At 46.7% G+C, this 10988-nt stretch overlaps 1 long non-coding RNA gene across 1 annotated transcript; it reads left to right on the plus strand.

Moving 5' to 3' along the window:
• The first annotated feature begins 421 nt into the window (after positions 1 to 421).
• LOC119317377 lies at positions 422 to 4081 on the plus strand. Its single transcript, XR_005153592.1, has 4 exons — positions 422 to 1572; positions 1681 to 1741; positions 2236 to 2390; positions 3800 to 4081. It is a non-coding gene; the product is annotated as an uncharacterized LOC119317377 (long non-coding RNA).
• Positions 4082 to 10988: the final 6907 nt, after the last annotated feature.

The following is a 10988-nucleotide window of genomic DNA, read 5'->3' on the forward strand; positions in this document are numbered from 1 at the left end:
TGACTAAATCATCCTTCCATGCCCATTTTCAGCCCAAGGCAACACTCTATATGAGTGCCACTTCATGATTCATTTTCTGGACCAGATTTGGTAGTTGCAAAGCAACTATATTAAATATGAGTCCTAATCTTCTCCAAATTAATATGAATGTAGTTTTTCCTATCCTAAACCTCCCAAGACATCAAGTTTGTCCCTTAGCCCTTCCATGTTGATCATAGTGATGCAGTCAAGTTTGCTACAGCAAACTTCAGGTGATCACTCCCATCTAACCATAGTGCCCCTGATCGAGTAATCACCACAGAAATGATCTATGTTGGAAGGACAACACACTCAACACGGTCGACCGAGCTTAGTCATCGTACATGCGTTGGTGCACACGGTGACCGCGCTACTGGCATAACAGTGCGCGCGCTCTGCCGCCGTTGGCCGCGTCTTCTAGTCCTGACCCCTTCTCTGCTCATCGTTCTCGTGTGCCTAGGCATGTCCAACAGCTCCCTCATGCTCGTGCGGTCACCTCCCTGCCCCTGCCCCATCCTATCATGATGTCGTTAGGTCGCCGTCGAGCGCGCTCGTGATCTGCTACCCCTGTCGTCACCATGTACGCTTGCCTGTGCTCTCCCGAGTCTTCTCGAGCTCGCTCGAGTTCTCCTACTCCCCCGTGAAGCCTCTGGACATGCCTCCCCTCCCTCCCCGTGGCTCTGCTCGCGCCAGCGCGACGGCACACGCATCACCACGGCTGAGCTCACCCCTGGCTCAGCTGAGCTATAAATAGGTCACCCCGCACTTCTTCGAGCTCCCCAGCAGCGTCCTCATCCTCCCAGAACCCCGCCCAACCACTCCACCGAGCTCGAGGAGCCCCTGTTCCCCTCCATTGCCACCATGGCCGCCAGCATCCTCCTCCTAAATCCGCTCAACGCAGAGCTTCTCCCTCCACTAAACCACCACCAGAGGCCTCCACAACCACCCCGGAGCCAGCCCTGCACCTCTCCTACTCCTCCAATGGCCTCTGCTCGCGACTCCTCCGGTGCCCGACGCCTTCCTCCGCCACGGCCGAAGCCCTCCTTGCTCCAGGGCTCTCCGGTGGGCGAGTTCCCTCCATGCGGGTGCGGCCCTCTCCGCTGAGCGCTCCGGTGGTCCGAGCTCCACCGGAGCCGGCCGGGTGAGCGCCGGCAACCGCAGCCTCCCTCTGCTCCATGGGCGATCGAGATGAAGACGACGACACCCCGCCCAGCTGGCCAGGCGGGCCCCGCCTCCCCCCTCGGCCCCACTTGTCGGCCTTTGGTTGTTGACCAGTATGGGCCCAGGTGCATAAGTGGAAGCGTACTCTGTCAGATCCGTCTCCCCCTCTCAAAAGCGCACTTCGGTGTTATTTAGGCAGGAATGTATTTTCCACCCCGGAAAGCGTATTTCCTTTGTACTACGGCTGAAAGTGTGTTTTCCTTTGCACAAAGCGTGTTTTGACTGAATATGTTTTCAGTTTTTCCAGACAGGGACCTGTTGGTGAAGTTTCTTTTACAGATTGGTCCCTAGACTTCAAACGTCTATATCTCCACGACCGTAGCTCCGAATCAGGTGAATCTAAAGCCCACATCTTTGTCTCCTCAAGCCCATTCTTTTGGTACCATTTTCACTATGTGTTCACATACTGGAAATGACCATATTACCCTTGCCCTTATCTAGCCCCTCCGAGAGAGAACTGTTTCCGGCAAATCTTTCCGCGATCCTTGCGCACTTCTTCCCGGTGAGCTCTTCATTCCCAAGCAAGCCACGACAGCCACTTGCATAATGGTCTTGCAGTAGCCATGGTTTCCTACTTGAAAATAATAAATTGTTTGTGCATGTTAATATTTTATGAATCTTTACTCCTATAAAAATACGAGTTGATGATGATGGTGTGTCTGCCTTCAGGCTATATATACCGTCCGATCTGAAATATAAGGTTGAGATTGAGACTGAGACGTATTGTGCCCAACCAACCTCCAAAACACTAATAGTCCAGATGTTTCTCCTTTTTTCCGGGAAACAGATTATTCTAGAACCCCTCCAAACCTCTAGACTATTCATGATATATGCAATTATATACTGATTCACTACAAGCGTGAGATTATTAACATTAACAATTTAACATGTATATATGGACGTATCAAAAGGAGGAAATTCTAGCCACGAGTAGGAGTCGCCCTCCCACTTCTCAGGAAGATGACAGTTTTCAGTCACTGCCTTATTATGTCACAGTGGCTCAACTCAGCGACATCCATGACCGACACAAGAGGAGGGGGCTTGAAGTCCGGTGTTTGCTCCGTAGTGAAGCATCAGTGACTAGATTATGCATACACCGTGCAACCTACGGGCTCTTTTGCTATCACTATATAAAGGGTCTCCATGCTCCGGTAAAAGAACATCATAAACTTTTGCTATCACTATATATGCTCGTGAATCCATGCTTATCTTTATGATATGATCATTTTGCATCTATTATTTAAATGGTTACTTGCTAGTATTATTATCATGTTCTTTTCTGGTAAATATTCCCAATGCTAGTGGTCATGCTATGTTCATATGTAGTGTTGTTATTATAATTGTGATCATTGCTATGCCATGCTCATGTGCATCTAGGAGGGTAAATGATTTGTTGTTGCTGATATGTTAAATAGTGATGTTGCTCACTCATGCTCATGTTGATATCCTGCTCATATGCATTGTTAGTCCATCATGTTATTGTGACCCGGCTAATTACATTAACGTTAAATCGGACTTTAATACAACTTGAACATCTATTGGCTGAGTCATAGTGCCATCGAATCTAGCTGACCAGTGCAGCCACACTTGCCTTATGGGGGGGGGGGCTGATTGGGTTTATTGTCACACCTCTCGCCGGTGCCTCCAACTAGGGAAAGTTATACATGTGCGCTACCCTGATCAGGTAGGCCGGTATAAGCCTTGTGTGCCCGATTTGTTTGCGCGATTTTGTCCCCGTTTGGGACCGTTTATGTTTTGCCACGACGGTGGTTGTTGGGTGTCATGAGGTGACATCGAGGCCACCCATGACTTAGCCCAAAAGAGGAGTTGGTCAGAGTGGCCGGGAGAGTGTCATGCAATAGATCGGTTTTGTCGGAACGCTGTTGGTACACTCAAATGGGAGTACGAGGCTTGGGTTCCATGGTGTCGGTACAATGTACTAACCTCTGTAGAGTGTATAATCTATCGATAGCCGCGCCCACGGATATGGGCCCAGTTCGTAGTAGGTTACACTATGGGTTAACAGTAATAAAAATTTGAATAATAACAACCCAGGTTCAATGAGGAAAGAAGTTGGTTGATCTTTATGTGATCATGAGAGGATCACAGTGGTATCATGGATACCGAAGCTGGTTGATGTTTGTGGTGGTATGCGATAATCACGGGTAAGGATCAAGCTTCTTGTGGTCAGGAAATGATTACTACGGTATTGTTAATACCAAGCTTGATTTGATCCTGAGGTGATCGTGTGATGTCCACGATGGTAAGTGGTACATGTGGTGGTTACAAGGTAACCACGAACAGAGTAAGTTGAATCATGATAGTTTAAACATGATGCATGCTAATATCATCATGCTCATAAGTTCATGCTATGTTCATCTCATATGGTTTTAGTTGTGCTATGGTTAACATGCTCATGCCTTGTTCTTGTTGTTCTAGTAGTATCATGCTTATCATGGACGATTAACGTGTAAATGTCATGTTGTTGCTTGTCTTGATTGCTTTTGGTTGTTGTGAGCTTGCGAGTACATTCAAAGTACTCACCTGGTGTGTCATCCAGTTTGCAGGTCATGCCGTGTTTGCTTGACTGTCGAGGATCCCGAGTTTGTGAGCTAGGATAAGCGTTCCAGCCAGAGCCCCTGCGGAGTGATATCCATCGCTTTCGTCGTCATTCCGCTGCTAGAAGTTATTCCGCTGCTAAGAGTTGTTCTACTGCTAGCATAGAGCAACCTGAGCAGGCATAGTGTCGCCATGCGGACGTAATTTGTTGTGATATCGGAACCCTTGTATCTGTATCATTTGTAATGAAAAGTTGATTTGTTCCATGCCAAGCAGTGCCGTATTCCAGAAGACTTTATCTTTGGGCTGGAATACGGGGTGTTCCGGTCTCTCTAAGCCGAGGTGCCACAGGAGATTGTCGACATCCCCAACAACGACGGGTAGTAGGCTAGCTTAGGTTTGTCTACATAGTAGGTACATTTTCTTTTGCATGTTTTGTATGGATTTAAGGTGCTTATCAAACTAGAGAATACCCCACGCATTGTTGTGGAATTTTGTATGCTGCATTGGTTTAGGGTTAAATAGGAAGAGGAATGGTTTTGGAAGTAAAGCAACATTAAATTGCAGCCAGGTCAGAAGGTCAAGGAAAGAAAACCGGAATTAGCGAACATATGCAGCAATCAATCATAGACCTTGGTAACTAATTTCAAAATACACATATATACACATAGAGTCCTTGTTAGATGTCATGATGCAAAGGAAGCTGAAGCTCCAAGTGCTTCTATGGAGCTTGCCTTGATGTGGGTCGTGTGGGTGTGCCCATCACCATTTAAAGTAACTGCTGGTTTGTTTCTGTTCTGAAGAACAAACGACAGGACATGTCGTGGCTTGGTGCTATTTGTAGTGATATGGGGTGCAAAATTCCAGCATTTTCCAATTATATTTTTCTTGAGATCAGAAGAGATCATATCTTTGTAGCCTATGAGATTGTGTCTTATATCCGCCAGATTGGTACCTAAGGTGTGTGGAGCTCCGAGGAAATGGACCAGATCTCTCATGTAGTTGCTACAGACTGTACTTATACTGCTATGGTTTCTGAATTAAGATCCCTTTTGCCTTCATGCCTTCAAAAGGGAAAATAAAAAAATTCACATGTACCTAATGGGCTGCACAACCTCTATGTTTAACGTAGATTTATTAGCATGGAGAAGGCTCACTTGATAAAACATATGGAACTGTAATTAATCTGAAAGTGTAAGGAAAACAGTTTACATGTTGTATATGGTGAGGAGATAATTTTGTAACTTTTTTGGATCCAAATTCGAATGCAATGCTTACAATTGACTAACTATACAACGAAGTATATACCGAGAAGTATTTTTTGGAGAAGTAACATATGTTTGAGTGATACTTGACCATGGCTCAAGTACAGAGTTGTGCAGCACTACTATATGCTTATGAATTAAAGAAACCTGAGAGCAAGGTGTGGATGGCTGATTGATAACTATGAATCAATGAAACAAAATGTGGATTAGGAACATACTTGTTGAACTTATTTTATTCCAAAAATGCAAATTATGAACAGCTATAGCAAAGACTGAGGGATTCTAAAATTTACATATACACATTTTGACACGTAAGCCTACTTGGGCTTTCATCAAATGCCTTGTGACACCCTCTTTATTGCGAGAAAGCCTTGTAGACAGTGAGACGGAGATACAAAAAATTGCCGTCACAGATAATGTGAAAGCGACCAAAACTTCTCTCAGGAACATCATCTAGGCAAATCCAAACTGCACATAGCTATACACGGCCAGCGGCACCACGTAGTTCCCGGCGCTCCAAAATAGTAGGCTTGGCTAAAAACATCCCATGGAAAAGGACCCGACATTATGGCGGCAATGGCCCTGGCTGTTTCCTGTGATGGCTGATGTGTTAGGCTGTTAGCCAAGACACTGACTTGTTGCACATAAAAAATATTAGAATTGAGAAATATAAACGGATTTGTATATGTGGAGAGATACCTATCTAGTTACTTTGTACGGCAGTGATAGCAAGATCCTACAATCAGAAAATCCTGAAATAAACATAGGCTAGTGCTAATTGATCGGGCTTTCTTAGTGGGCATGAGGATGAAGCTTACCAAATAGGAGTACAACTTAGAAATAGTGGGTGCGGGATAAGCATAATATAATAGTAGAAGGCTAAACTAAAAGCAATTGCTTAAAAATTGAAAGCAGAAAACCAGTGAAGCATGAAATAATTAATAAGAGAGAATGATAAAAACACACTTGGGCTATTGAATTGGTACTGTAAGCCAGGAGATTTGGTAGTGATCATCCCCGTAAGGAAAACATGAAGTGAACAGTCTTCCATACTTTTCAAGGAGAAGGTGGGCCGCAATTGATTAGACCATGCTATTAGTAACCTGATGAAGAAACAACCAATGCACTAGAATCAAGCGTTTTACGATAGAATATGGTAAAACAAAAAAAAATTAGTGAGGTTGTGGGAATTGCCTTTCCTGCTATTTCTCCAACTCTCCTTTGACATATGCATGAGGTTGTGTTGGTTCTCGGGTGAAGCACCCTGTAATTCTAAAGGAAACTCGAGGTCGATCCAACGCTGGTGCGAGCCATGGCTGCCAATGGAGGCCCTACCCTGCATTACCATCAGCACATACCTTGAAGGCCGAAAAGAAAGGTGTCCACCAGCTGGGCACTTGGCCGACGCGGCATCCACTCCATGGTTGAGTCGTCGGGTAGAGCATCCTTCCAGGAGAGACTCTATCGGCCGGTCTGATTCCGCCCACAAACATAGGCCACCAAGGACATCGGTAAGGACAGCGGGGTGGGGGCGAAGGAGGAGTGGAGGCAGTGGGCAGCACCGGCAGAGGCAGAGGAGAGGTGCCGCGGACCGGAGACGGACTACACGCAAAGATCTGTTGCTGATGGCTTTCTTCCCTGTTTGCGAATTGACAACTTCGATGGTAATTTAGGACTCGAAACAGAGCGGCGACATGCAAGTCTAGATGCCTAATAGAAATTAGTTAAATGAAAAAATAATGGATAATGTGGTTAGGTTGGGAAAATAATCCTATGCGACCCAGGTCGTAGGAAGCCAATCGTGAGACCCTCCCCTGCAGGCGACGCGTGGTTGCATGAATCTCAAAGCAGCAGCCAGTGGCAATACCTTCTCGTTCCCAAATTTTTTGTTTGCAAACCCAATTCAATCTCGAAGGCCCCCAACTTCCAGCCGCGGGTGCGCCACATCGCTGGTGGCGTGCTGCTCGACGCCAAGCACACCACCCCAGATCGACGCGATCCATCCCCGTTTGCGGCCCAGCTCCTGGTCACTTCCCCAGCTACTTCTTCCTGCTGGCCATGGCGATGCTCCTGGGCGCCTCCACTCGCACCGACCCCGGCGCACGCGGGCTGCACGCGCCCCTTGGCTATGGCCAAGCTTCTCGCGTGCTGGTGTGTTACTCTCCTTCCATGGCCGCCCTCCTCGGCTTGGCTCCGCCGGATGTGTCCTAGCTACTGTAAGTTGACCTGCTCGCTGAATCTTGCAAATAACTTCAAGTTCAGAGCATGTTGGCTCGTCCGTTGGTGAGCCGGAGAAAAGAGAAGAGGAGTTACGCCTCAAGGCGAGCTGCCGGGGCGCCGAGGAACGCCGGGTAGAGCACCGGAGGTGATGGTGCGGAGTCGGCAGGGGCAGTGGCAACTGCCACGGTGAGCGAGCGGGAGAAAGAAAAGGGAATTGGATTTGGCAGGGCAGCTGGAAGTTAGGATTCACGATTTTTAGAGGGAACTGGCGAACGTGCTTTGAGATTCGGTTTTGCCATGTGTCAACAGCTGGAGAGGGTCTCACCATCGCTCCGTGCGACCCAGGTCGCATAGGATTACTAGTAGAATGCCGGTGCGTTGCTACGGACTACAATGCATAAAAATGAATCAAACAAATAATTAACCTCGTCTTCAAGGCCAAAGCTTATTTCTCCCTCGTACACCCGGCCATGTTTGGACATCAAACTGGCTCCTCAAAATCCAACATGTACAGTCCGGGCTTCACCAATCCAACCTATATGTGAGAAAGAAACATGTTTGTCCGAACTATTCACCATGTTGTCTCGGAAGGTCCCACAAAACCCCCATCCCACCACACACTTATCCCTTTACCTACCAGGCCCGTCCCTTCCCGCTCGGTTTCCCGTCGTAGCGGAACATTCTTCTTTCAAACCGGATGGCCACAAACTTGCAGACCTCAGACTTCTCTCTTCAATAACATTTCCTCTCACCACAATCTCCTCTCGGCTCCTGCAGCAGGTTGGGGCCATGGGGCATCCTCCCACGTAAGGTGAATAAGAGATACAAATATCTACATACACAACGGTAGAGGTAGATGCTAATGTAGCTAACCGGTGTCAGTCCGCATCTTCAGCTCAGGTCCTCACGTGAACACTTCCTTTTGTCCAGCCTCACTTGATGATTTTCTCATGCTCTCTGAAGCAAACAACGCCATATTCTCATTGATTAGCACTTTAGGGGATTAGTGAGTGATTTAAGAACTGAACGAGAAGCTAGCATGACATAGTTGATTGGTTGTAGTACATCAATGACTTTCCTCGACAATTAAGCATCCATATATGTTAGTACTACTGAAGGCTGACCTTGACATAAACATGTCCATTACAGTTGCTAGCTTCTGCCAGAATCCAAAGTCATAGTATTTTTCTTGGATCTAACCAAGGGTTGAACTGCAGTGCAATGTCACGCTATAGGCACAGTTCACGATGTTGCTTCCCTCTCCTTCCTTCCCTTCTGGTCCACATTGCTCCCTCATTATCTTTTTTCATCTGCATAGCCTTCATTCTACTTTGGGATAAGTATATTTTTCGTCCCTCAACTGTTTCGATAGTTTAGAAATAGTCCTTCAACTCTAAAACCAATAAAATCTAGTCCCTCAATTGTTAAAACTGGATATTTTTTGTCCCTCAAACTGCTTTGGATGGTTTTGTGTTGACATGGTATGGTTTTGACCGTTGACCTTGCCACCTCATTGTCCACCTCACCTTCGTCTTCTTCCCCTCTATCTCTCTCTGCCCACGGGAGCACCTCGCCACGGCCCACGTGCGTCTGCTCCGGCCGTGGCCGCTGGCAGCCGTGGGCCCGTGGCCTCGCCTCTATACAACTATGCTCCTCCGCCTCGTCCATCTTGCACAAACGTAGTTAGCTCTGATTGATACAGCAAGACGCACACGTTTAGAGCAGCAATCAACTTGAACAATCCACCAGTGCGAAGCTAGCTAAGCTAATTGATTTACCACCAGCCAGAATCGCACCACTCCCATGCACGCAGCCAACCGGCTGGAAACACAACACGCACACGAAGGCTGGCTATGAATGCCAAAGGCTCGTCTACATACTGGTTGTCAGCACCACGACGGCATTCGACGCTCCCGCGAGCCACGCAGACGTGCTCAGCCTGCTTCTGCTGCACACGCCGGAGCCCGAGGTGGCATGCACAATGGCGTCCGGCATGTGCTCACCGTAGATGTGCCGACACTGGCTTCCAGGACGTGGTCACCATGCCCTACTTCGACGAGAGATAGGGAAGGACGAGATGACGATGACGAAGGAAGCTGTGCATTCGGTCTTCCAAGGCCTGGCCTCGCCCTTCTTCTTTCTCCTGGTCTTCCTTTTTTCCCATCTAGTGGGTATTCCGTCGAACAGTTGCCATGCGCCAGCGTCGAGCTCTGGCCCGTGGCCTGCTGCGCTCCCGGTGCATGACGCAAACGCACTTGCCGGAGGTGGAGGAGCTCAGGGCTTGCACGCACTCCGCGGTGGCGGCATAGGCCGTCCAACCCTTAGAAAAAGTACAAATTATAAGAATTGCAAATCTAAAATAAATAACTAAAGAATGAGACTGGACTTTCTAATCTCGTACACACACAAATTTGCAATTATTCATCTACTACTGGAATTTGGATTTATTTTATCGGACGAGCACGCCGTCCACGAGGCCGGCGCTTCGGTTGTCGTACTCATGTTGTGCGTCCTCAGTGACAACGTCCACTGTTCCACCGTAGCCCCCGTCGTTCTCCGTGTCGGAGTTGCTCCAGGCGAGAAGCCTCTTGTCCCAGTCCATGCCCCTCTCAGCGAAGGCGAAGGAGAAGTGCGCGTGCTTTCCACTACACGAAGCACGCGGAGGTGGCGGCCGGAGCAGACGCAGGCAGTGAAGTGCTCCGGTGGGCATAGAATGAGAGGAGGAAGAAGACCAAGCTGAGGTGGACAATGAGGTGGCGAAGTCAATGGTCAAAACTATGCCATGTTAGCACAAAACCACCCGAAGCAACTCAAGGGACCAAAAGATCCGGTTTTAAAAATTGAAGGATGAGATTTTGCTGGTATTAAAGTTGAGGGACCATTTCTAGACTATCAAGAAAATTAAGAGACGAAAAATATACTTTTTCCTTCTACTTTTCTTCAAGGTTTCGTGTGAAAAGTATGAGGGCGCTGGCACACACTACAAATAAAATTCTCAATAATTAAGTGTCATCTCCAGGATACCAACATCAAGTATTTTCTACGAACTCTGCTCCTAAATAGAAGACATTTTTGCAGTTCAAGGGTGTATTTGGTAACAAAAAAGCATGAAATCAAATCAGAGCATCCAAAATGGAAGCCTATCATAAATTATTGAAGAATCCAAATCACTGCCATGATTCCACAAGGAACTGATCAAAGTGTCGACATATCTATCATAAAGTGTTTCATTTCTGTCATACAAAAATTAAAATAGCTCAACAAATGAAGTCAGAAGCTGAACAATGGAAATTAGTTAATATATTAGCGACAAGAACTTTTCTTTTTACTAGCAAGATTTAATAATCAAATGATCACTTTCATATGCATTCTCAAAATTTTAGAACATGTTCTTCCTATACGTAACAGTTGACTTAGTACAAAATTTAGTAACCTTTTAAAAACTTCAACTATCAATCCTAAAATTCAATATTACCTAATAACCTGAACTTCGACAATGATTTTTTAGAACATCATCAATAAGAAAACCATCTTCAATCTTTGATAAATCCCTAAACTTATTCCATCACGAGTCATGTTGCTCCTCCTAGATATAAATAGACATGAGAGGAGCACTTTCACCTAGATCGATTCCATGGGCGTTTGGGTAGTCATGTGGACCTAACACGGTCACACGGTCAAATTAGATATGACAGGGATTTTTCT

This window comes from Triticum dicoccoides, chromosome 6A (assembly GCF_002162155.2).
Source record: "Triticum dicoccoides isolate Atlit2015 ecotype Zavitan chromosome 6A, WEW_v2.0, whole genome shotgun sequence".
Classification (NCBI taxonomy): Eukaryota; Viridiplantae; Streptophyta; class Magnoliopsida; order Poales; family Poaceae; genus Triticum; species Triticum dicoccoides.